The 25130-nt window shown below is 38.7% G+C and overlaps 1 protein-coding gene and 1 pseudogene across 2 annotated transcripts in view; both read left to right on the top strand.

The window, feature by feature from the left end:
• LOC101725233 (natural resistance-associated macrophage protein 2-like) overlaps nt 1–25130 on the top strand; it is a 96020-nt gene that overhangs the window by 58677 nt on the left and 12213 nt on the right. The gene's annotated exons all lie outside the window — the stretch shown is intronic.
• On the top strand, nt 692–4987 carry LOC147821527 (UTP--glucose-1-phosphate uridylyltransferase-like; annotated as a pseudogene).

Here is a 25130-nt window from a genome sequence, read left to right as displayed (position 1 = left end):
GCAGAAGCTGTTGACTGACCACACCTAGAGCAAACGGCAGGGCAGGATTCAGCATTCACACACAAAAGTGTGAGTGTGGGAACAAAATAGGTCTGAATAGTAACTCACTGTCCCTTCCCCATTATCTGGGTAGATTCCAACACTATACACCCTGGGAAGAAACTACTCATTCAAAAACACAGAGAAATTTTTTTGGACTCATTTCTCTTTTCCTTCATTATTTTGGGAGATTTGGGATTTTTTCTTTTTATTTCATTTTGATCTCTATTTTTTCTTTTTTCTTCTTCTTCTTTTTTTTTTTTTTGCTTTGTTCTGTTACTTTTATCTAATTCTTTTTTTATTCATTAAGTTTATTGGTACATTTTAGGTCTACAATACGATGACATTCATCATTGGGATCTTGTACCTTTACATGATATATCTTGGTTCTTACTTTTCCCCATTCTGCTGTCTTCCCTTCAACCCCTCCACCCGTCCCTATTTACAAAGGCTTTGTTTCTGTTTTTTCCTTTTCTCATAGTTTTTCCTTTCCCTTCTTTCCTTTCCCTCTCAGATCCCCCTTCCCCTTTAGAACTTTTCTTCCTATTTCACATTGTCTATTATACATTAGTTTCTCATATCAGAGAAACTATTCAGCATTTACACAGGTGTCCTGTTTATTTCACTTATTAATTTTCTTTTAGTTTTTAATAGAATCCTTTATCTTTTCTCTTCTTTGCATCTTCCTTTTTTATTTTTTTAAATTTTACTGCTTCTACTTTCCCATTCCCCACCCCCTCTCCATCTCTAATAGTATTACTATTAATGCTGCTCTCGTTGGAGGAGGAGCTTGGGTGCTCACTGTTCCTAGGAATGGCTGCTGTTCTCCTCAGGGAAGCTCTGATCTTCACTATCTTAGCAAAGCAATGTCGCAAGATGGCGCTTCTCAATTCCAAGAAGTCATTAGACAAGAGCTAGAATTATCTGTGAAGAAAGAATTAGAAAAAATACTTACCACAGCACCCTCACATGAATTTGAGCACACTAAAAAAGATTTTGGTAGATTTTGGAAGCTATTTCATAGATTTTTGCAAGAAAAAGGACCTTCTGTGGATTGGGGGGAAATCCAGAGAACTCGGGAAGATTCAGTTCAATCATATGAGAAGATAAAGGCCAGAGGCTTGCCTGAAAATATATCTTCTGTGTTGAACAAGCTAGTGGTAGTGAAACTCAGTGGTGGCTTGGGAACCAGCATGGGCTGCAGAGGCCCTAAAAGTCTGATTGGTGTGAGGAATGAGAATACCTTTTTGGATTTGACTGTTCAGTAAATTGAACATTTGAACAAAACCTACAATACAGATGTTCTTCTTGTTTTAATGAACTCTTTTAACACAGATGAAGATACCAAAAAATACTACAGAAGTACAATCATTGTTGTGTGAAAATCTACACTTTCAATCAAAGCAGGTATCCAAGGATTAATAAAGAATCTTTACTTCCTGTAGCAAAGGATGTATCTTACTCAGGGGAAAATACAGAAGCCTGGTACCCTCCAGGTCATGGTGATATCTATGCCAGTTTCTACAATTCTGGTTTGCTCGACCCCTTTATAGGAGAAGGCAAAGAATATATATTTGTGTCTAACATTGATAATCTGGGTGCCATGGTGGATCTTTATATTCTTAATCATCTAATGAACCCACCCAATGGAAAACGCTATGAATTTGTCATGGAAGTCACAAATAAAACACATGCAGATGTAAAGCAGTTAAAAGGCTGCAGGAACAAAATGCCATTGACATGGAAATCATTGTGAATGCAAAAACTTTGGATGGAGGCCTGAATGTCATTCAGTTAGAAACTGCAGTAAGGGCTGCGATTAAAAGTTTTGAGAATTCCTTAGGTATTAATGTTCCAAGAAGCCATTTTCTTCCTGTCAAAACCACATCAGAGCCCACTATCACCACTCCTGTTCAATATTGTTCTGGAAACATTAGCCACAGCAATTATAAAAGAGAAAGAAATAAAGGAATAAAGATATGAAAGGAAGAAGTTGAACTGTCATTATTTGCTGATGATGTGATACTTTACATAGAAGACCCAAAAAACTCAGTCAAAAGTCTTCTAGACCTAATTGACAGATTCAGCAGAGTAGCTGGATACAAGGTCAACACTCAAAAAACAATAGCCTTCAGGGCCAGGGATTTAGCTCAGTGGTTTCACCGCCTGCTACCCAAGCGCAAAGACCCAAGTTCGATCCCCAGTACCAAAAAAAAACCAAAAAACCACACACAATAGCCTTCTTATATGCAAATAGCAGACTCATTGAGAGTGAAATTTGGGAAATAATTCCTTTTACAATAGCATCTAAAAAAATGAAATATCTAAGAATCAACCTAACAAAGGAAGCAAAAGACCTCTACACTGAAAACTACAGCACTCTGAAAAAGGAGATCAAAGAGGTTATAAGAAAATGGAAAGACATCCCTTGTTCCTGGGAACAAGGAAGAACCAATATAGTGAAAATGGCCATACTTCCAAAACTACTATATAGATTTAATGCAATGCCGATTGAAATTCCAACAATAAACTTCACAGAACTAGAGAAAACAATCCAAAAATTCATTTGGAATCAGAAGAAACCCAGAATAGTACAAGCAATTCTAGGCAACAGAGACATGGCTGGGGGTATCACAATCCCCAACTTGAAACTATACTACAAAGCTACTGTGATAAAAACAGCATGGTGCTGGCAAAGAAACAGACCCAAGGATCAGTGGAATAGATTAGAAGATACAGAAACAACTTCAGACATTCTCAGCCACCTCATCTTTGACAAAGGAGCCAACCACCCTCATTGGAGGAAAGATAGCCTATTTAATAAATAGTGTTGGAAAAACTAGATTTCAACCTACCAAAGATTAAAACTAGATCCATACCTATCACCATGCACTAAACTAAGGTCAAAGTGGATTAAAGATCTAAATATTAAGACAGAAACACTAAACTTGCTGGAAGATAAGTTAGGTAGAACTCTTGAAGACATTGGCATAGGAAAAGACTTTATGAACAAATCCTCAGTAGCACAGGAGCTAGCACAAGGAATCAACAACTGGGATCTCATCTTATTAAAAAGCTTCTGCACAGCAAGAGAAACCAGGAACAGAGCTAAGAGACAACCTACAATGTGGGAAAAAATTTTTAGCAGCTGTACCTCAGACAAAGGTCTAATGTCGAGAATATATAAAGAACTGAAAAAAATCAGACCCCAAATTCAAAGACCCAATTCAAAAATGGGCATCTGAAATGAACAGACATTTCTCAGACAAAGAAGTAAAAGCAGCAAATAAATATATGAAAAAATGTTCAACATCACTGGTCATTCGAGAGATGCAGATGAAAACAACAGAGATTCCACCTCACCCCAGAAAGAATGGCTGCTATCAAGAAATCAACCAGTAACAAATGCTGGCGGGGGTGTGGGAAGAAAGGAACCCTTCTCCATTGTTGGTGGGAGTGCAGACTGGTGCAACCACTGTGTAAGTCAGTATGGAGATACCTCAAAGAACTAGGACTAGAGGTCCCATTTGACCCAGCTATTCCTCTGCTGGGTATCTTCCCCAAAGAATTAAAAGAATCATAGGGGCTGAGGATTTAGCTCAGTGGTTCCGCCTCCTGCCTTGCAAGTGCAAGGACCCGAGTTCGATCCCTGGTACTAAAAAAAAAAAAAGAATTAAAAGAATCATACCACAGCGATATATGTGCACTCATGTTTATAGCAGCACAGTTTGTAATAGCTAAAGCTTGGAAACAGCCCAAGTGCCCATCAACTGGAAACTGGATAAAGAAGATGTGAGTTTTTAAATAAAATGGAGTACTACTCAGCCATAAAGAATGAGAAACTAGGGATATTTATAGCTAAATGGATGCATATTGAGGCCATACTCTTAAGTGAAATAAATAGGACACACATGTGTAAATACCAAATAGTTTCTCTAGTGTGAGAAACTGAAAGTGTAAATAAGGGTTAAAATGATTAAAATGAATACTTGATAATTTGAAATAGGAAAATGTCCAAAGGTGTAGGGGTGGTAGGAGGGGAAGGGGAAAGGAAAGGAGGGAAAGGAAAAATTATGAGAAAAGAAAAAAAAAATGGAAACGAAATCTATCTAAATAGGGAAGGGTGGAGGGGGTGAAGGACACACAGGTAATGGGGGAAAAAATAAGAACTAAGATACATCATGTACAGGTACAAGCACCCAATGATAAATGTAAACGTATTGTATACCTAAAATGTACCAATAAAAGAATTTTTTAAAGGAACCATATCAGATCTCTTGCTAGTGATGTCAAACCTCTATAGCCTTAATGCAGGATCTCTGACAATGAGTGAAAAGCGGGAATTTCCTACAGTGCCCTTGCTTAAATTAGGCAGTTCATTTACAAAGGTTCAAGATTATCTAAGAAGATTTGAAAGTATACCAGATGTGCTTAAATTGGATCACCTCACAGTTTCAGGAGATGTAACATTTGACAAAAATGTTTCATTAAGGGGAACAGTTATCATCATTGCAAATCAGGGTGACAAAATTGACATCCCACCTGGAGCAGTATTAGAGAACAAAATTGTATCTGGAAACCTTCGCATCTTGGACCACTGAAATGAAAAATACTGTGTACACTTTATACTAATTATAGGCTAAAGAGTTTCTTACAACATAACCTCTAAGATTCTAAAATAGGCACGTACTTTATTATGTTACTGTATCCTGAAGTACTGATTTTTAAAGTAGTTTTCTGCAGTACGCTTTTAGTCTAAGAAAAGGACAGTTGGAACAATACTTGCCTTCTTTGAAGAGAATCCTGAAGGTTAATCTTATTAAAGTGCAATATTGTTTAATCATAAAACTGAGGCAGTCTGCTGGAAGATCTTTTAACAAAAGCCTCATTGACAGTTGCTTTGAATTGCCTGTGATTTCAACAATAAAGCAGTGAAGCAAAAAAAAAATGTCAATACATTTCAGTAATAACTCAATATTAATGGTCTCAACTCCCAAATCAACATACACATTGGAAGAATGGATCAAAAAACAAAACCCAGGCTGGGGATTTAGCTCAGTGACACTGCGCCTGCCTTGCAAGTGCAAGGTCCTGAGTTCGATCCCTGGTACCAATAAAATACAAAAAACAAAACAAAACGCAACAGTATGCTACGTATAAGAAACATTTAATCCAAAAAGAAATTCTAGACTAAAAAATCTAAGTATAGAAAATAATATTCTATGCAACAAGAACTTGAAAATAAGCAATCCTATTTTCAGACAAAGTGGACTTCAAGCCAAAACTAATCAGAACAGGCAAAGGAAGTCACTATGTATTGTTTAAAGGAACAATTTAATGGAAAAAGATAACAATTTTAAACATATACACATCAAACATGCATGCACCCAACTTCATAAAACAAACACTATTTGACATAAAAGATCAGATTGACATAAAAGATCAGATAGACATCAACACAAATACAGTGGGGGACCTCAATACCCCACTATCATAAATTGATCAAGTAGGCAAAATCAAAAAAGAATTATCAGAGTTAAATCAGAGCTTCAAACAAATGGACTTAATAAATATCTACAGAATGTTCCATGAAACACAATATATATTCTTCTCTGCAGTACATGAAACTTTCTCCAAAACAGACCACATACTAGCCCATAAAAGCATGCTTGAATAAGCACAAAAGAACCAAAAGCATACCAAGCATATCATCAGATCATAGTGCAATGAAACAAGAAATCAGTGGCAAAAGAAACCACAGGAATTATTGCAAACACATGGAAATTAAACACTACATTCTTGAATAATTAATGCATTATAGAAGAAATTAGACATTTCCCAGAATCAAACAATAATACCAGCACAACATACCAGAACCTATGGAACAGAATGAAAGCAGTCCTAAAAGGGAAGTTTATAGCTGTGAATGCCCACATCAGATAAAGAGTGAATCCAAATAAATAATGCACCTAAAGTTCCTAAAAAACAAGAACATTCCAAATCCAAAGCTAGAATAGTAATACCTTGGTTCATGAATGTGCTCAACAAAATTTTGCTTCCATTTATGAACTCCACATCAGGTGACAAACACAACCATGGCCATCTTTCCCACATAAACATGAACATAGCATCTTTCCTGCTCGGACATGTGGTCATGCCTTCCTCTGTTTGAGATCACAGTCACAGACAGACTTGTGAACACTTGCTGTGAAGCATTTTTGTGTGCTTTTTAGCACATACCGTACTGTACAGTATTATTCAATCCAGCATGGCTCTAAAGAAAGTGCAAAGCAAGGATGGTGGTAAAAAGAAAATGCAGAGAAGTAATGAAGGTAACAAGAGACTGCAGAGCAGGAGTAGTAAAAAGGTTTTGAAAAAAATAACCATTGAACTGAAGAAGGAAATTGTTGAAAGGTATGAATGTGGTATTCATGCGACTGATCTGGCCTTGGAGTAAAAGATGATTGATGAACTCAACAATTTCGACTATTTTGAAGAATAAAGATGCGATCAAAGAAGCTGATGTAGCAAAAGGAGTAATGATGTTAACCAAGTAGAGGATACAAGTGCTGGAAGAGGTGAAAACACTTTTGTTAGTGTGGTTGAATGAGAAATAGCTGGCAGGTGATAGTGTTAGTGAAACTATGATCTGTGAAAAAAACAGGAAATTGCAGTGGCTTACTGCCACAAAACCCCTCTACAAGTGCAACAAATAATGAATTTAAAGCCAGGAGAGGGTGGCTTGATAAATTCCACAAGAGAAGTGGCATCCACGGTGTGATAAGACATGGTGAAGCTTCCAGTTCTGACAAGGCTGCTGCAGAAGCCTGCAAGAGAGAATTAGCTGAATTCATGAATTCATTTGCTCAGCAAACATTCAACTGAGATGAAACAGGGCTCTTCTGGAAGAAAATCTGAACAGAACCTATATCAAGCAGGAGGAAAAGGCACTCCAGGGGCACAAGGCCATGAAAGAAAGACTGACCCTTTTGCTGTGTGCAAACATAAGTGCCAATCTGAAGATGAGCCACTACTGGTGTACCATCCCCAGACCCCATATGCATTCAAGGAACAGAATGTGAACAAGGCCAAACTGCCTATCATGTGGACGGCCAATGCAAAAGCATGGGTCACAAGGCAATCATTCATGGACTGGCTGCACAAAGTTTTCCCACCCACCATTAAGAAATATCTTTCTGACAACCAACTCCCTGAAAGGTGTCTTCTGATAGACAATGCCCTGGCACATCCTCTATCCTTGGTAGATGATGTGGACGCTGAGGATGACTTCGTAAAGGTCAAGTTCTTTCCCTCCAACACGACAGCTCTTCTGCAGCCCTTGGACAAGCAAGTGATCTGCAACTTCAAGAAGCTGTACACAAAGATGGTCTTCACCAGGTATTTTAATGTCACTGAAGAGATGCCCTTGACTCTAAAAGAGTTCTGGAGGAAATATTTCAATGTCCTCTACTGCATCGACCTCATTAACAAATCTTGGAAAGATGTCATTTACCAGACTTTAAACTCAGCCTGGAGTAAACTGTGGCCAGAATGTGTCACTGAACATGACCTTGAAGGGTCTGATGCACAGGTAATGGAGGAGATTGTGGCCATGGGCAAGAGTATGGGTCTGGACATCGAAGGTGCAGACATACGGGAAGCCTGTTGAGGACCATAAGGAAGAGTTGACAACTGAAGAATTTTCTGGACTCCAGAGTGAGCAGCAAAAGACACTTGTTGAGGATCATTTTATTGAGGAAGGGGAAGACAGGGAGGAGCATAGCAGTGATGGATAAAATCTATTATGGAAAAATGGGATGAGCGCCAGGATTTCTTTGATAAGCACCACCCCAACATAACTGTAATGGACAAAGTGTTGAGTCTGATGAACAATAATGAGGTCTCTCTGGAGGGTTATACAATAAAAGAAAAAACAAGTGACATTAGACAGATTTTTGGGGTCAAAATTGACCCTGCAGCTAAGATACAAAGAAGAACGGAAACCCCAGAAGGAGATCTCCCCAGTGTTTGGAGATCTCCCTCCAAACAATAACCTCCTCCTCCTCCTCCCACCTACCTGTCCTCCATGTGCATCAGAAGTTGCCTCAAGCAAGGCTAGTGTTCTCTCTCTTCATACTGTACTGTACTTTGTTCCATATTTTTGTGGTTAAAAAAATAAATATGGTTCAGAACAGATTAACCTTATTTACATTGAACTTTATAGGAAAATTTGATTTGGTTTGTGACCATGTTTGTAGGGGTCAGAATGGATTAATCTTAACATTGACCCTTATGGGGAAATTTAATATGGTTCATGACTGATTCAGTTCACAGCCAGAACTGTGGAACGATTAAGTTCGTGAACTGAGGTACCACTGTACAAGGAAGGAAGTTATAAAAGTCAGACCAGAAAGTAATGAAATCAAGACTAAGAAATACAAATAATCAAAGAGCTGGTTCCTCAAAAGAATAAACAAAATAGACAAACCATTAGCCAATCTTAAGAAAGAAAGAAAGAACGGGGGGGGGGGGAACGGGGATTTAGCTCAGTGGTTCTGCCGCCTGCCTTGCAAGTGTAAGGTCCTGAGTTCGATCCCTGATACCAAAAAAAAAAATCTATATCAATGCAGTTAGAAATGAGAAAGGCAAAATCACAACAGGTACTGCTGAATTCTATGAGATTATTAGTAACTATTTCAAAAACCTGTATGCCAGTAAATTGGAGAATTCAAAAGAAATTGATACATATGTATCCTAGATACATACAAATCCCAGAATTTCTTAAACTGAACCAAGAAAATATAAAAACCTTGAATAATCCAATAACAGGTAATGAAATTGAAAAATTAAATTAGTAAATTAGTAATTAAAAAAAAACCAACTAAGAAAAGCTCAGGATCCAGTAGGCAACAAGAACAAATAAGGAGGCATCACAACCCCAGATTTCAAGTTCTATTACAACGCTACAGTGATGAAAACAGCAAGATACTGGCACAAAAACAGACATGTGGATCAATGGAACAGAATAGAGGATGCAAAAACAAGCCTAGGCACATTCAGTCATCTGATTTTTGGCAATAAGGCCAAAAACATAGAATTGAGGGAAGATAGTCTCTTTAACAAATGGTCCTGGGAAAACTGACTATACACATGCATAAGATTGAATCTAGACCCATATCTCTCACCATGTACTAATATCAAACCAAAATAGATCAAAAATCTAAATATTAGAACAGAAGCACTTACTCTGCTAGAAGATAAAATAAGTAAGTCTCTTGGAGACATAGGCATAGGCAAAAGCAAGGACTTCCTGATCAGAACCTCAGTTGTAAAAGAATTATGATCAAGAATCAACAAATGACCTCGCAAACACAAGGTCCTGAGTTCGATCCCCTGTACCAAAAAGAAAAGAATCAACAAATGGGATTATGTCAAGTTAAAAAGCTTCTGCACAGAAAAAGAAACAACCAACATAGTGAAGAGACAACCTAAAGCATGGGAAAATTTCTTTGGCCAGCTACTTCTGGGACAGAGTAACTAATATCTAGAATACATAAAACCTCAAAAAATTAGACCACCCAAAATAAAAGACCAAATCAAACTATGTGCAACTGAAATTAATAGATGCTTTTCAAATAAGAAGTACAAGTGGCCAATAAATATATGAAAAAATGTTCAATAACTCTGGCCATGAAAGAAATGCAAATTAAAACAACACTGAGAGTCCATCTTACCCCAGAAAGAATGGCTGTCATCAAGAAATCAAATAATAACAAATGCTGGCTAGGGTGCAGGCAAAAGGAACACTTCTGCATTGTTGGTGGAATGGAAACTAGTACCGTCACTATGGAGATTCCTAAAACACTAAAACTAGAAATTTCATTCAACCCAGCTATTCCTCTTCTAGGTATTATCTCAAAAGAGTTAAAAATGTTATATTACAGTGATGTATGTGTACCCATGTTTATAGCAGCACAACTTGCAATAGGCAAATTTTGGAAACAGTCCTCAACAGATGAATGAATAAAAATATAGTATATGTACACAATGAAGTTGTATTCAGCCATAAAGAAGGATAACATTGAGTCATTTGTAGGAAAATGGATGCACCTTGAGACCATAAGCCTAAGTGAAATAAAACAGACACAGAAGGTTTAATGATGCATGGTTTCTCTTACATGGAAAACCCCAAGTATACATACTTTTTAAAAAAGAGAGATGATAGGAAACAGTGAGGTTGATCTATTGTGGATGGGTAGGTGATCGAGGGGTGGAGGAAGACGAGAGAGAAGGGAGGAAAAGGAGAAGTAAAAAGCTAAGATGCAGTATGTATATGTCCCAACTCCCCATGATGAATGTTTTCATTATGTATTGCAAACATGTACTAAAAAAAAGGAAAAGGAAAATGTACGTGTAAAGTTATTTTGCTCTGAAGCCATCTTGGTCAACTTCAAATTCCTTCAGGGTAATGCCACTTTCCATTTGAAATGTATTTATAACTATTTGAATGAGAAGCCATTGTCTTTAGAAACCTTGGCGTATTTGAACCAACAGTTACTGTTGTGATCTTCCAAAGTTCACCATTGAAAGGAAAATTCACAGAATTACTTGGTTATATAGAAATAATTGTTGGCATGTCCTATACAATATCTAAATTGAATAAGGATACCAGATAAAATGATAAATGAGAATGAAGTTTGTATATCATCCATTAGCATGTGTAATCAATAAATGATTTAATTTACCTGAAAGAAGTAATAAAACCCACCAGAATTCTAGTTAGTCATGTGTTCACCCTTGCAAATTCTTGATTTTCCTTGTTTTTCCCTCTCTATGTCCATCTTTTCTTCCTAATAACTTGCCCTGCCCTCTTCAGGCCTCAGTCTAGACACATATGCAAGCCTCATAATTATCTATGTCCAAAGACTTATCTTAAATCCCTTTCTAAATATTACTGCTAGTACTTTTGTTTCTCGCAACACTGATTCATCTGTTAGAGTCTACCAGTACGCCGCTTCTGTGCCTTTGTTTTGTTTTTTTTTTCCTTTCCTAGGGTATGGAGGAATATTGTTAGAGGTGAGGACCTTCTCCGTCTAGTTAATAATTCCTCCACATTATTGGCTCATCACGCAGCTTACACACTGGAGGAGCCTCCCTTGACCTCCCAGCCCTAGTTAACACCCTGGTCATGCTTGTGCTTCCATAGCAATCATGCTACTTCTGCAACAGCTTTGGTGGCTTTATATCCTTTTCTCTTCCTACTCTCTCTGCCTGAAGAGACTAAAGTATTTGAAGGTAGAGACTATTTCTCAGGACTAGCACCGTATGTGGCACATAGGAGTTTGTTAACTGTTTGCTGAATGATGCAAATGAGAACTGTAGCTTTGGAATGAAGCTTCTTGTGTTGAATTCAAGACTCGCACATCACAGCTCATAATGATCATGTAACCTCTACTATATGAGCCCCACGTCCACCATTTCATGATCCCAGATCCACTCTTTTTTTTGGTACCAGGGATCGAACTCAGGACCTTGCAGTTGTGAGGCAGGTGGCAGAACCACTGAGCTAAATCCCTGACCTACCTGACCCACTCTTAGGCTGATTCTACTGCACACACGATATAGAGGGAAGCTTAGAACACTGTAACTTATTCCAAAAAAGAAGTTCTTGGGTAGCAACATAAATGTGAAAAAGATGCACAGACATTTTCTGACTTTTTTGTACTTTAACTTGTAAAGCCCATAGGACAGCAAAGTCAGAAAGCCTGCTATACCTGTGAATTTTAAAAGCATAAGTTAGATAAACAGCAAACAAGAATTTCCATTAAAGCTTCTTCCTGAGGAAAACACCAAATGTCAGATAACACCAATGCAGTGCGAGGACCCAGAGGGCCTAGGGTCCCAGGCATGTGTGGCTGCCATGGCTTCTGTGGAGACTTAGTGGCCTTCAGGGCCTGGGACCAGACCAAGGTCACAGGGCCCACTGCAGCAAGGCCAAGGACATAAAGATCAAGTCCCTGGAAATCTATCTCTTCTCCCTGCCCTTCAAGAAGTCTCAGATTATTGACTTTTTCCTGGGCACATCCCTCAAGGATGAACTTCTGAAGATCATGCTGGTGCAGAACCAAACTCATGGTGGCCAGCAGCCCAGGTTCAAGGCATTTGTCACATCAGGACCTCCAAGGAGGTAGCCACTGCCACTTGAGGGGCCATCATCTTGGTCAAGCTCTCCATTGTCCCTCTGGGGGACCAAAGTCAGCAAACCCCATCCTGTTCCCTGCAAGGTGGCAACACAGGCTGCTGTCTCTGTGTTGGTGCCTAATCCCTGCCCTCAGAGGCACTGGTGTCATCTTAGCCCCTGTGCCCAAGAAGCTGCTGCTGACAGCTGCATTGCTGACTGCTGCACCTCTGCCAGGGGCTGCACTGCCACTCTGGGCTGAAAAATTGTGAATACATGCACAACAAGTATATGACTCTGAGAACTGTGATTCCGGAAAAGCCCACTAGCCCATAGGAATATTTCTGTATTCCCCTAGAGATGTCAAGGGACATGCTGTTGTGACAACCAAAATCCAGTGGAACTGGCATTAAAACAAGAAACTAGCTGGACATGGTGGCACACTCCTGTAGTCCAGCACTCTTGGGGCCTGTGGCAGGAAGATCACAAGTTCAAGCCTAGCCTAAGCAACTTGGAGACTTAGTCAGATTGTCTTAAAATAAAAAATAAAACAGCTGGGTGCAAAGGCCTTGAGTTCAATCCCCAGTACCACAAACAAAACAAAAACAGAGAACTGATCAACTCGGAAAATTTCTAGAAAGATTTAAATCTGTATGAGATCTTAGCTATGACAAACCAAAAATAACCAAATAATAAAGTCATGATTATTTAATAAATGCCATTAGAACTGAGACAGACAAGAAGTACCTGACTCCCTCCTTTTTCCCATGACAGCCCAAGGGGAGCCTAGTTTGCCCAGGGACTATTGTTCCCCTCCCCCAACTTCCCTTCACTTCTCCTCGACACCCTCCAGAATGGACTGGAACAACTGGCCTAGGTGTTCTCCTAGTTATTTAGCAGCCACTCCCCTCCAGAACACTCTGAAAGGTGGTGGAACTCAGTTGTCAGCCAGGGTGCCTGTCCTGTGCTCCTGACACTCCAGCGGCTGCTGCTGCCTCTTTTTTTGTGTGTGTGGGCACTCTAAGGCGGTTAAGATCAAGGAGGGAGGGATCTGGGCCCATAAGTCACATCTCCAGCCTCCTCAAGCCTGGTTTCAGATCCCCTGGTTTCAGCCTTGCCATTTTAGGGGTGGGGAGGACTAACAACTGTAAATCAAAGGGCTAATGTCTCCTGCCTTTCACTGAACCACAGACATAACTGCTGTCCTGGACACCACACTAAGACTTCAACCTATCACTTGGACCTGCACTTGGACCAATCAGCAGACCCAAATTTGAACCAATAACATGCCTGCAGCTGCTACATAAGAGCACTGTTACCACACTTCTCAGGTTACTCTAAGAGGGCTTCCTCTGGTTTACAGACCCTTCTGGCTGCTGTACAGGTCCTGTTAAAGCCTCAGTCCAGGGGTCCTATAAATCTGCTCCTGATTTATTTCTCAGGTAGTTTGTGCTTGGAAGGTCCTGTAAATCTATTAAGTATCCTTCTCCTGAATAGTGTGGACAGAATGGTCTGTTTAAAAGAAAGAGCAATAAACACTAGGGGCTGTTATCCCCAAAGAGCCCGAGAGATTAGCAGCTAACAAAGATCAGTGGTAAAGACTCACACAGCGGAGTCAACTGATGGCATCCAGAACAAACCTGTGCCAAATGGTGGCAGCTAGCAGTGTTAACCAACAGCACCCAGCACTAACTGGTGTTGACAGTGGCATCAGAGCTGCTTGCACAGCTGTTCTTTGCTGATTCAAGATTTCTACCTGGACTGAGCAAAAGAACCCTCAACTGATGGGCATATTTTTGGGATAGAGGAAATTATTGGAATATTAGAATACATAGAAATAAAGCTATGTAGAATATGAATGAGAAATTTTAATCTTTTGTTTTGGGTTACCCATTAAAATAACTGTTGGGCTTAGGACCCAGAGTCTTAAGATTTAAGCAGGAGCTGCTGGAAATAGTAGCCACTCCAGAACCTGCCCTTCAGGCTCTAGCACCCAGCCCTGCTTGTTCGCTTTCAGCTTCCGGAATGTGCAGCTGCCTTGTTTTATTCAGCCAGGGCACAAGCTTTTCCTTTAGGTCAAAATACTCTTTATCCTTCTTTGGAATTTAGCTCAGAGGTCACTTCCGCAGGGAAGGCTCAGTCTCCCCCTCTGGGTAGATAGGTTTAGATTGTCCTGGCACCCTGAACTTTTTCCTCAAAGATCACATTTATTACATTTGCCCCATGAGTGCAAGGACCCTATCTAACTTATTCAGCGCTGTCTTTCACGTACCAAGAACAGACCACAAGGTAGGCATCCAGTAAGTACTATGTCTCAGCTAAATAAAAAGGAGGCCCAGGAATATAGGATAGTAGTAGAGCACTTGCCTAGTATGCATGAGACTGGCTCAAAACTCAGTGTCCCCCCCAAAAAAAAGATCCTTGAACTTCTTTTTAGTTGCTCATTTAGGAGGGATAATGCAGGTTTTCATTTCTCTTGTCAAGTCATCATACTTTTTTTTTCTGTGCTGGGGGTTGAGCCCAGGACCTTGCATGTGTTAGGTAAGCACTGTATCACTGAGATACATCCCCAGCTTTCCATTACACATTTTGTGACAGTCTTCTGCATAGAATTCTAGGTTTGGGGTGTACTTCCAGCCCCTAGTATAGGGACTAGCACTCAAGAGATACTCATTAGCTGGGCATGGTGGTACACATCTATAATCCCAGCACTTGGGAGGCTGAGGCAGGAAGATCGCTATAGGTTCAAGGCCAGCCTGGACTATATAGTGAGACCCTGTCTCATGGGTCAAATGAAATCTCTAATCCTAGTTCTTTGAGGTATCTCCATACTGATTTCCACAGTGGTTGGACCAGTCTACACCCCCATTGACAGTGCAGAAGGGTTCCTTTTTCCCCCACAGCTTCACCAGCATTTGTTATTGGTTGATTTCTTTTTTTTTTCTTTTTCTTTTTTCTTTCTTTCTTTCTTTCTTTCTTTCTTTCTTTCTTTTTGATACCAGGGGTCAAACTTAGGACCTCGCACTTTTGAGGCAGGCATGGTGCCACTGAGCTAAATCCCCAGCCTGGTTGATTTCTTGATAGCAGCCATTCTTTCTGGAGTGAAGTGGAATCTCAGCATTTTCATTTGCATCTCTTGGATGACAAGTGATGTTAAACATTTTTTCATATGTTTCCTTGTTATTTCTACTTTGAGAAAATGTCTCTTCATTTCAGATGCCCATTTTTGAATTGGGTCTTTAAATTTGGGATTTTTTAAAAAAGTTCTTTATATATTCTAGATAGTAGCCCTTTGTCTGAGGTACAGCTGCTAAAAACTTTTTCCCACATTGTAGGTTGTCTCTTAGCTATGTTGGTGGTTTCTCTTGCAGTGCAGCAGCTTTTTAATAAGATGAGATCCCAGTTGTTGATTCTTTGTGCTAGTTCACGGACAACTGAGGTTTTGTTCATAAAGTCTTTTCCTATACCAATGTCTTTAGGAGTTCTACCTAACCTCTATTCCAGCAGGTTTAGTGTTTCTGTTTTAATATTTAGATCTTTGATCCATTTTGATTTTAGTTTAGTGCATGGTGAGAGATATAGGTCTAGTTTTAATCTTTGGCAAGTTGGTACCAAGTTTTTCCAGCACCATTTATTAAAGAGGTTATCTTTTCTCCAGTGTGAAAGTGATGATTTATACAAATAAATCTGAGTGGTATCCAAGATAGACAGGGAAGAGACTGGAGATTAAGGATGCCAGTAAAGTTATTATAAGGATCTGGACCAAAAAATTGGTAACCAAACTGCCCTAAGATTTTATTTTATTTTTCAATTTTTGTCTTTATTAGTACATGTTTTCAGTACATATTGATTACGTTCCTTGTGGGGAGTTGGTACATGTACATAACATATCTTAATTCTATTTTTTCTCTTCCCCACCCTACTCCTTCTCTGTTTCTTGGTCCTCTTCCCCTTTGCAAAAGATCTATCTCTTATCTGTCTTTTATTCTGCTCTTTATTTATATTTTGTTTTTCTTATAAGGAGAAACCATGGAGTATTTCAGCTCATGTGTCTGACTTATTTCACTTAACATTATGGTCTCAAGGTGCATCCATTTTCCTACAAATGATTCATTTATCCTTCTTTATGGCAGAGTAATACTCCATTGTGTATAAATATCACTTTGTGTTTATTCTTTCATCTGTTGATGGACATATAAGCTACTTCCAAGATTTAGCTATTATGAATTGTGCTGCCATAAACACAGGTATGGACATATCACTATAATATGATGTTTTCAACTCAATTTTATAACTCAGACTTAAGTAGTCTCAGACTTATAGTGTGGTAAGTGTGAACTATATTGGAATCACCCTGAGCCATGTGTCACTTAGCTAGTCATCTCTAGCTTGTCAGGAGCATTTTCTGCTCATTCTGTAAATATTTGTAGACCTTCTTTGCAGCTTCTCTTCTAGGTTTCAGAAAAATAATGGCGAAGAAGAGACAGGCCTTTCCTTCAAAAAGCGTAGAGGTTTAACAGGGGAAAAACTGACATTCAGGAATAATCATGTTATAGTGTTATAAGTGCTATTACAGAGAAAGACCAAAATACAGTAAGAGTTAAAGGAAGGAGTAGCAGATTGATAATTTCTGATGGAGTTGGTGGTAGGGCTTCAAGGTGAAGTGAGATCAGGTTTGAACTAGTCTGTGGAGGATGAACTAGAGACTACTTGGCAGACGTGTAGTGGAGGAGCATGCACAAAGAAAAGGAAGAGTGAAACTTTAGGGACCGCTGAGTCTGTTTCCCTATCACAGACAATAACTGCAGGATTTGCCATTTAGCTATAAATTGGTGTGAAACAAGCTAGTCTTCCCAAGGTAGTAGGACAAAAACCCCCAGGATAAAGCAGTTTTAATAATGGTTAATTCACTTTTATGGTACTCTCTCATACTTCTGAGCAAGATTAAAACTTAATCCCGAAACAGGTGTGGTGGCACAGGCCTGTGATCCTAGCTCTCTTTAGATGCTGAGGCAGGAGGATCACAAGTTTGAGCCCAGCCTGGGCAACTTAGGGAGACCTTGTCTGATAAATAAAATAAAATAATGGCCTTGGAATGTAGCTCAGTACAAAGGCCCTGGATTCAATCCCCAGTATTTAAAAAGAGGAAAGAACAAATAATGGTATAACATTCATCTCCAAATGAGTAAATAGAGAGCCCGGCGTTGTGACGCACCCCTGTAATCCCAGTTTGGGAGGCTGAAACAGGAGGATTGCCGTGAGTTCCAGGCCAGCCCAGACCACACAGTGAGTTCGAGGCCAGCCTGAACTACATAGTGAGACCCTGTCTCAAAAACCAAAAAAAAGAATCAAATGAGTAAATAGTTTCATACCTATTTTCTCCTTCCAAGACCCATGCTTTTCCCTTTATGTTAGACCACTGTCAGTACTTGGAATGTGCGTGCGTGTGAGTGTGTGTGTGTGTGTGTGTGTGTGTGTTCAAATAGCATATGGTAATTTTAACGTCTTAAACATTCATATAGTTTTGTGTGGGACTTATTTTTCTACATTGTCTTGTTTTCCTCAACTTTGTTTTGAAAATTCACCTGTATAAATCAAGTTAATTGATTTTAGCTGCTGTGAGGTGTTCCATCACACAAACACATCCCAATTTATTTATATTTGCTACTGAAAGACATTTATGATATTTTCAGTGTTTCATTATTGCAAACGCCATATTGCAGGGAAAATCCTCCAACATATTGCTTTGTGCTAATGTATGAGACTTTCTCACTGGGAGTATCTCTAAAGTTCCTTATTTAAACCACAGCTCATTGTAAGAGTACATTTTATATTAAGACTCATTTCATTATAAAACTTTAATAAAATAAAATCCACCTTTAGTATATGTACTCTATTTCCTACTCCATTGCATTCTGTTCTATTTCATTTTTGTAAAATACTGGACATGTTCCACTAAATTGATTTCATGACTCAATAATGGATTTTAAAACAATGCTATGAAGCATATATCTGGAAGTAGACTTTTTGTATCAGAAGGTAGGTGTATTTTGAACTACAGTAGCTTTTGTTAAGTTGCTCTTAAGTGGTTGTGTTAATTTTATAGTGCATAAGAGTTCTAATTTTTTTCATTTGTACCAACCTTACTGTCCAGTATTAAAATAGTTAAACTTTTGGGTTATTACTAGTCCAACAGATATTAAATAAATCTCCTTCTCAGGTTAGTTTGCATTTTTCTGATTACTAGAGCAGAGAATAAATTTTTAATATACATTATTGGATATTAAATTTGGACATCTCCTGAGAATCACCCACACCATTTGTCCATTTTTTGGTTGGGCTGTTTATCTTCTTATTATTAATCTTTTTTCTATGTATATGTTGCTGATATCTTTTTCACATTTTCTTTCCCATTAAGTTTATTGGTACATTTTCGGTATAAAATACAGTTACATTCATCATTGGGATCTTGTACCTTTATATGAGTATCTTGGTTCTTATTTTTTTCCTCTTCCCTTGTCCTCCCTTCACCCCCTCCACCCTTCCCTATTTGCAAAGACCTTGTTTCCATTTCTTTTCCTCTTCTCATATTTTTTCCTTTCCCTTTTTTCCCTTCCCCTACCCCTCCCAATTCCCCTGCTCTTTTAGACCTTTTCTTCCTGTTACACAATATCAGTTATACATTTTTTAAATTACAATATTAAGATCTAGGAGACATTACCACAGATTTTACAGAATTTTAAAGGATATAGAAAGCATATTACAAAAATCTGTTTTGAAATAAATTTGACAACTTCTAAGAAGTACCTTGGAAGACAAATTAATGAAACTAACTCTGAAAGAAATATAAAATTTGAATAGCACCTATTAAAGAAAGTATATTCCTAGCTTGAAAACCTACCTATATGACAACAGCAGGCTCATAAACCTTTTAACTGATAAATTATATCAAACAATTAAAGCAGAAAAAAGAAGGAACACTTCTCCCCTCACTTTAGGAACTCAACATTGTGCTAATCCTAAAACTGGATAAAGATAATAGAAGAAAAAAGTATGAACATAGATAGAAATTTGTTTAACAAAACAAACTATTGGAAGTCAGATCTGGCAGTATGTAGAAAGTGGTTTTGTTATAGGGATGGCAGTGTTGGTTCAGCATTGGAAGATCCACCCCCAAAAGTCATCATTTTAACAGAGGAAAGGAAAAAGCCATATGATCCTGTCACTAGTTGGAGAAAAAGTATTGGATTAAATTCTACAGCTATTCGTGGTAAAAGCTATCAGGAGCCTAGAAGTAAAACAGAAACTTCTCAACAGATTAAAGACATGTACTCCATACTTCCAGTGAAAATGCCTTATATGAATGGAGAAGATACAATGCTTTCTCCTTAAGGTGGGGAACAAGGGCAGATATGCTTACTCTTCATCTGTCCATTAAACTTTGAAACATAGGCCCAAACCAAAATAGTCTGGCAATAAAATAACACAATTAGGATAGGATTGGCATGGCAGAAGCAAAATCTTTATATGTAGATGAAATGATCATCTACAGAGAAAATACTAAGAAATCTCTAGGAGCCCTTAGAACTTGTACTTGAATTTAGCAGGATTAGAAAACACAAGGTATATATAAAAATTCAGGTCTGTGTATACTTGCTATAAATGAAGAATTGGATATTGAAATTTAAAAGTTATGTAGGAGTACAAAGGACATAGAAAAGTTAAAAACAAAAACAAAAACAGTGTTGGAAGACATTTAGTACCTAATTTTAAGACTTCTTCTAAAGCTACAGTAATCAAGGCACTGTTGGTGTAAGGAAAGACATATAGATCATTGGAATAAAACAGAGAATCTAGAAATAGAACCACACATATATGGTCCCCTGAGTTTTGAAAGATTATTTAACATTAGCATTTTATAGAATATAAACTCAATTCAAGAGCCGAGGAAGAGATAGTGTCTTCAGCAAACAGCACTAGAACACCTGGTATCCGTATATAAAAAATTAACCTCAACCCTTTTTTTTCCATACATGAAAATAACTTGAGGGGATCTATGAACCTAAATATGAAAGCCTAAAAGTATAAAACTTTAAGAAGAAATTATAAGGGAAAATATTTATGAATTCAGGATAGGCAAGAACTACCTAGGATACAAAAGACATGATGTATAAAAGAAAAAAATTGATAAATGAGATTCCATCAAAATTTAGAACTTTAAATGACATCATTAAAATGAAAAGTAGTCCTTAAACAGACCATATTTACAATGCATATAACCTATGACCAGAATATATAAAGAATTCTTAGAGCTCATTAATAGACAACCCAATCAAAAAGTACACATAAGAAGATGATAAATAGCCAGTACAGCACAAGGAAAGGTGTGCAACACTAGAATCAGAAAAATACTAATCAGTACAATAACAAGATTGAATTATACACTCATTAGGGAGATGAAGTTCAAAGTTTTAAAAGCCTTGTCATGACTTTTTCCTTTTGTTGGATTCTCCCCCTTTGCATTTAATTTGTCACGCCCAATGGATTCATTCTGCTGGGTTTCCTGGGGTTGTGATCCTCATTGTCTTTTCCTAGGGTATTGTCTAAAATTTTTTGGAATGCTGGTTTGGTATTCATGAAGTTCCTGAGGTGCTCTTTATCATGAAAGTATCTTATTTCTCCATCAATTTTGAAAGATAGTTTTGCAGGGTACATCAATCTGGGTTGGAGGCTGTTTTCCTTTAGGGCTTGAAATACATCACTCCAAGCTCTTCTTGCCTTGAGGGTTTGCACTGAGAAGTCTGCTGTGATTCTGATGGGCTTTCCTTTGTATGTGATTTGTTTCTTTTCTCTCACTGCTTGTAGAATTTTGTTCTTCTGTTGGGTTTCTGGAATCCTAACTATTATATGCCTATGTGTAGATTTTTTTTGATTAAGGCTAGCTGGAGTCCTATATGCCTCACTTATCTGTATGTCAAGTTCTTTTCCCTTCCTTGGGAAGTTTTCTGCCATCACTTCTGTGAGCAGTTTTTTTATGTCATCTGCACTCTCTCCTGTTTCTTCATTGACTCCAATCAGTCTGATGTTATGCTTCTTTGCATCGTCTAGCAGCTGCTGGATTGATTTTGCATGTTCCCTTACAATTTTAAAGCAATTTTTCTTTTCCTCCTCACTAATTGCAATCTTATCTTCTATATGTGAAATTCTATCCTCACATTGGTTCATTCTGCTGCACAGACTCTCGATGGAGTTTTTTGGGGTTTTTTTTGGTACCAGGGATCAAACTCGGGTCCTTGCGCTTGCACAGCAGGTGGTGAAACCACTGAGCTAAATCCCCGGCCCTCAATGGAGTTTTTAATCTCTTGGAAATATGTTTGTATCTGTTTTATGGATTCCATTTGTTTCCTATGTTGGGATTCCATTTTTTATCTGTGTCCTCTCTAGATTTATTAATCATGTCTTGCACCATGAGCAAAATCTTTGCTGTTATCTGAGTAATTATTTTTGATTTCATTTTTCCCAGATCCTCTTTGTTGCCAGTTCAGAGAGTCCAGGTGGTTGAGTATCAGATTGTTCCATCTCATTTCCCTTTGGGGTTGCTGTAGGTGATCTAGAAGTCTGTTTTTGAGGCTTGTTTACGTGTCTTCTCATTTCCACAGGAGGGGGGGTGCTTCTGGCGCCCAAGTGGCTGACCTTCTCTGCCCTAGGAGCTTGGGATGGCAGCGGGGGAGCTTCCTTTCAGGTGCTGGGACCAGCTCACCTTCTCTTCCCTAGGACCCTGGGATGGAGGCGGGGAGCTTCCTTCCAGGTGCTGGGACCGGCTGAGCTTCTCTGCCCTAGGAGCCTGGGATGGAGCTGTTGCTGATATCTTTTATCTCCCTGATGCTTATTCAAGGGGTGATTGAAAGCTATGACAAATGTTTAAATTTTTTAAATTTATTACAATAAAAGGCACATTGCTAAGAATGATGGGATAAGTGTGTTTGGAAAAAGGGAGAATATTTTGTGAAGGATTAATGGCAATGAGTCTTTTATTTGTAATAAAATAAATTTTTAAATTTAAATATTCACTGTACTTTTTGATCATCCAGTTAGTTGAATGTCAAATAAAAACACTGTAGTGTGTCCTCATCCTCCTTACTCACAGAATCTGGCACCATGCAACTTCTAGCTCTTCTGCAAAGTCAAAATGACCATGAAAGGTAAATGTTTTGAATCCATTCAAGGCAGGCACAATAGCACAGCTGAAGATAATTATGAGAAAGGACTTCCACAACTGCTTCAGAAAGTGGCAAAAATGATGGGATAATTGTGTTCAAAGCAAGAGGTGGTATTTTGAGGGGGATTAATGGCAATAGGTCTTTTAGTATAATAAAAAAATTGTGGTTTTGGTTTTTTGAGACAGGATCTTGCTATGTAGTTCTGGCCTTAAACTCGCTCCATAGTTCACACTGGCCTCAACTCATGGCGACCCTTCCACCTTAGCTCTCTGAGTGCTGGAATTTAAACTGAAGATATCTTTTAGGTAGAAAGTTTTAATATTTGCTATAGTCAATTTTTTAAATTTATAGGTTTTTTTGTAGTGCTGAGGATTGAACCTACAGCCTAGAATATGCTAGGTAAGCAATTTTCCACTGAGCTAAATCACCAGTCACTTTTTTCCCCAGTACTACTTGAAACTAGGGCCTTGCACTCAGCTGCATCCCCAGCCCTTTTTATTTTTTATTTCAAGATATTTAAATTGCTAAGTTGCCTAGGTTAGACTCAAACTTGTGATCCTCCTGCCTCAGATTCCTTTGTGCTGGGATTACAGGCATATGCCACCACACCCAATTAAAAAGGATCATTCTTTAGGGATGAAAATGGAGTGTCTCAAAAGGCCTGAGAGGCAGGCCGCATAGCCTTGTAATAGGACCTTTATGTGCTGCATTTAAGGCCCCTTCATACTTGCCTTCTTATTTTACCACTCTTCCCTAACCTCAAGCTCTGTGCACATTTTCTATCTTGCACTAGAAGATTATGGAATTGAAGCATAGAGTTACATAGAAGTTGTTGGTGAATCCAAGTTTAGGACCTAAATCCTTTGACCACCAAACTGAAAAATTCCAGGTGAGTTCCAGGCAACACTGTGTGAGAGAAGCTTGTAAGAGTGGAGGTTAGCACATCCAGGGGGGATATTCCAAATTACAAGAAATAGCCTTTGAGTTTGGTAATCGCAGTCATAATCTTCATCAAAAAGGCATTATCAACATCTGCATGTAGTGGGCAATTAAGGTAGGCACTGAGATACCTTAAGAACATATTGTTGATCTCAGGATTTATACTCTATGAAAATTAAAACAGATACAAAAAGGGTATGTCCTATGACAATAAAAACGGGAGACCAATCTAAAACTACTGTAGACGGTGAAGAATGAACATCAAACACTTCAGAAGTCAGTGCAATTCGAGGTTAAGAGCATCGCTGGGTGAAGAATAGTGCCCAGTAGGGATCGGCTATAGGGGTTCCAAGTTCAGGGAAACTGTCACCGATCAATTAAGGAGGGTGGGTCTCATGCCTTCTGACTTCTCCCACCCCCTCCCACAGTCTACAAAGGTGCCCCACCTCAAGTTTTTCCTCTTCCAGGAAACATAATCTTTGCTAAGGTTTGAGATCAGAAGATTTTTTTACTTTGAGTCCTTGGCTCTGAATAAGGGGACCTTTACCCAGGATCAGCAGGAACCACCCTTGGAAGCTACTCAGTGCTGCCAGGCACGTCCACAGTAATTAGAGTAAAAGGACAGAGTTAAGAAAAGCCTTTGAAGGACGGTCTCCTCAGCCAGCTTTGGCAAGGCCAGCTGGGAGCCCTGCCACCAGTGTTCACTGTGGGAGCTTCACCCAGCGTTCTGTTTGAGCCATGTACATAGCTGCTCCTGCATTTGGTTCCTACAGGAGCAAGGAAGCCCCTGCTTTGAAGTACACTGAATCTGGGGACCTTTGCACATTCAGCAAGATCTATAAGCAGCTGAATCAATATTAGAAAGACTTCAAGGGTGGTTTTTTTTTCAGTTCTGGAGATTGAACCCAAGGCCCTGCTGATCTACACCACTATCCTAAAAAGACTTCAAGGAGTTTGCACTTTGATATCATTGTCAATAAAATTATTGTTTCAATGTAGGAAAATAAAGGATGACATGTTCAAGTCAAAGTCAAATATATATATGCTAATAGAGCACATGTGTTGCTCCAGAGTTTTTGTACTTACTGCTCCCTCTGGCTGCAAATCCTTTCCAATAGTCACATGACTTGCTTTTTTTTTTTTTTGAGACTGGGTCTCACTATGTAATTCAGTCTGATCTTGAATTCACTGTGTAGCCCAGGTTGGTGATCTTCCTGGCTCAGCCTCCAGAGTGCTAGGATTACAGGCATCCACTACCATGCCTGGCTGTATAACTTGCTTTCTTACTTCTGTAAGATTTATGCTTCTAAATCACTGAGTGAGGTTTTCTTAACCAGGCCTTTTAAAATGGTGTTTGTCTCCACTTCTACCTCTTGATATTCTTTATTTTTCTTTTAAAATTTCTTTTTAAAATAGAAGTTACTACTCCCCTATATATATTTATTTATTGAGTTTTAAAAATTATCTGTCTCCACTGAAAAATGTAAGTTCTCTGAGAGCAGGAACATTGTAGGTTTTGATCATTGCTATATCCCAGTGCCTAGTCTACTGCCTGGCAACATAGTAGATCCTCAATTTACTATTGATTATTTGCTAAAGGAATAAAAAAATAAAGACCTATAATCCTGGCACTTGAGGGGCTAAGGCAGGAGGACTGTAGCAAGTTCAAGGCCAGCTTAAACTACATAGCAAGACCCTATCACCAAAAAAAGAAAGGAAAAAAATTGCATTTGGGTGTTTATATTCTAATGGCA

The sequence above is a fragment of the Heterocephalus glaber genome, unplaced genomic scaffold, assembly GCF_053883595.1.
Source record: "Heterocephalus glaber isolate CG9 unplaced genomic scaffold, H.glaber_assembly_v1.0 deba00001733, whole genome shotgun sequence".
Classification (NCBI taxonomy): domain Eukaryota; kingdom Metazoa; phylum Chordata; class Mammalia; order Rodentia; family Bathyergidae; genus Heterocephalus; species Heterocephalus glaber.
The sequence above is the reverse complement of the archived record's forward strand: the minus strand, read 5'-3'. Positions and strand labels throughout refer to the sequence as shown.